This window comes from Carassius auratus, unplaced genomic scaffold, assembly GCF_003368295.1.
Source record: "Carassius auratus strain Wakin unplaced genomic scaffold, ASM336829v1 scaf_tig00013437, whole genome shotgun sequence".
In the NCBI taxonomy this organism is placed as follows: domain Eukaryota; kingdom Metazoa; phylum Chordata; class Actinopteri; order Cypriniformes; family Cyprinidae; genus Carassius; species Carassius auratus.
Window position 1 is genome coordinate 28,937 of NW_020524394.1, and position 2,508 is coordinate 31,444.

The window sequence follows — 2,508 nt, forward strand, 5'->3', positions numbered from 1 at the left end:
ACAAAACACTAATAACTTTATTAGTATATTAACTATATTAATAACTATTTAATCTGAACTTGTTTCACGGGAAATACTTTCTGTTATTACTTCCTGTGCAAAGTTGAAAGCAAACCAGCTTTCTAATTTTTAAAGCTGTTGAAATGCATCCCTTGGGCTTTCTCATTACTTACAATGAGAATATAATTGCCATGCGGATTTACCTACAATCCCCAAAATAAACAAAACAGAACTAAACGATGGCTGTCCTGTAAGTTAGACTCCCTATGGATCTCACACTTGTTCTAACACTTCCGTCAATGTGATGGAGGCAATACTCAAGATGGCCTTTGCTGAAAGCCATGCATAATTAGACCCGTGAACACTGAATTTATTTCTACCAGGAAGATTTGTAATTTGAATTTGTAATGTATGTGTACTTTGACTCCCCTGAGTAGATGCTTTGTGGGCAAAAGGCTTTACGCTTATTTTCTCAAGCTCCTCTATGTCTGGGCCTGGGCCTTGTCATATTTCATGTGGAGAACCTATGACACTACATAAATTATGGGATGCAATTGCCAAGAGTGGCCATGTGGCAGGATTATGTACAAGGATCAGCAATGTGTATCTTTAATTACTTCCTGAATTGCTGATTTGTCTGACAAAGTGCATGATTAAGGGAAATCTCTCCAACCCCTCAATAATCCGGTCACTGCTACCATGAATCCAAAATGAGGCAAAAAATTATCTTGGAATCAGACCAATATATTAGCTCTCACATTTCATCAATGTCTTTTTTTGGTCTCTTTCCTTTAAACAAGCAGGCCACTGTAATTATTTGACTTAACAGCCACTTGTCTGGGGTGTTGCATGTTGATATTAATGCAAAAACACACAGAGGATAGGAAAGGAGCAATGCACAGAGACTTGACCCAGTATTTGAAGCTACACCAATTTTTTGTAGTCAATCGTTGATGTATTTTAAAAGCAGTACTCAATATTGTGCTTTTAGCCACCAGAGAGTAAAAATTCCCCAAGCAGCTGTCTGATATATAACAAGGTGTTTTGGGCTTGAGGGTGTTTTATCTTACTATACCTGAAGAAAAAGGAGGAAACACAACTTTGATTACAAGCCTGAGAACATATGACTCAAGTTGCCATGCACTGACCCATGTTTCCTACCCATTAGAGGGGAACAGCTAGCAGCGGAAAAATGGGGGAGACAACACAGTTTTTTTTTGCCTCACATCGACTGGACATTTACCTCTTGTTCCCCGCAGTGGTAATGGATTTTAGGAGGGCGACGGATCATACCTCACATTCTCGGGAGCCGGAGATGGTGTAGGTACAGGGTCCTGTCCCATTGACCAGTACGTCCATGGTCTCAGAGTTTGTGGGTTTGTAGTCCACATAATATTCCTGAAGCGGGGTGCTGATGGTGCGCTCTGTCTCCCGCACCTTTTTCCGGCGTTTTCTTACCATGGAATGCTGCTGCAGTTGCTTCATGCTGCTGGGATAACGCTTCCAAGAGACATAGATCACTAGCAAGATCATGGCCACGGACAGGAAGAGGGCGACGCTGCCAGCAATTATCTTGTGGAACGAAACATGCTCAAAGTCCTGCTCAGGGATGAGTGGGGATGCAGCCGTTGGGGAAGGTGCAACAGCGTTGTTGCGTGTTATTTTCTCATTCACCCTGAACATGGTGGGCAGGGGGAAACGTCCAGGTTTGGAAGGGGAGCTTACGGTGGAGGAGATCGGCTGGTAAGCAGTGGGCATCAACTTACAGATTCCATGTGTGTGTCAATAGCCTCAATGACTTTCTCACCCTGAACCTCCTTTGGTCCAGCACAAATCATAGTAGTCTCCTTGTTCCCCTTGAAGCTCCTCAGCCAAGCTACAAGGGGCATAAGCTGGGGCTGCATTCCCAAATGTTACCAGCAAGACTGATGGTAGTAAGAGATATCCAAGCTGATATGGCCTCTTGAGACACGTTGCTAAGCTTATTGGAGTCCAGATTAAGAGTCTGCAAGTTAGGGAGACACTGGAAGATGCTTGAATCCAACACCTGCAGGTCATTTCCAGAAAGATCCAGCTTTTGCAAAGAGGTCCAGGTCCATGTAATTCCCTGGGTTATAGATTTTATCCGATTCCACTGCAGATACAAAGCACGGAGGTTGTTCAGCCTTGGGAAATGAGAGAAATTGATCTTTGAGAATTGGTGTGCTCCAAGTGTAACTCAGTCAGTTTGAGAAGTCCGGCAAATGCGTTACGGGTAAGACTTCGCAGTCGATTGTAGCCCAAATCAAGAAACTCTAGGTTTCGACAATCCTGGAACACTCGCATGGGAACCGTCTTGAGGGAATTCGATCTGATGTGGAGACTCAACAGTTTCCGCAAGCCCTGGAACTGGTTTGGCCGCAGGACTTGAAGTTTGTTTGTAAGACAGGTCCAGATTGCGTAGGTTGGGATTGAATGGAACGTGCTGTTTCCAAATGTGTGATCTTGTTGGAGCTGAGGATCAACTCC

At 43.9% G+C, this 2,508-nt stretch overlaps 1 pseudogene; it reads right to left on the bottom strand.

Annotated features, from left to right (window-relative positions):
• Positions 1-1,123: 1,123 nt before the first annotated feature.
• On the bottom strand, positions 1,124-2,501 carry LOC113073985 (leucine-rich repeat transmembrane neuronal protein 4-like; annotated as a pseudogene).
• Between the last annotated feature and the right edge of the window lie 7 nt (positions 2,502-2,508).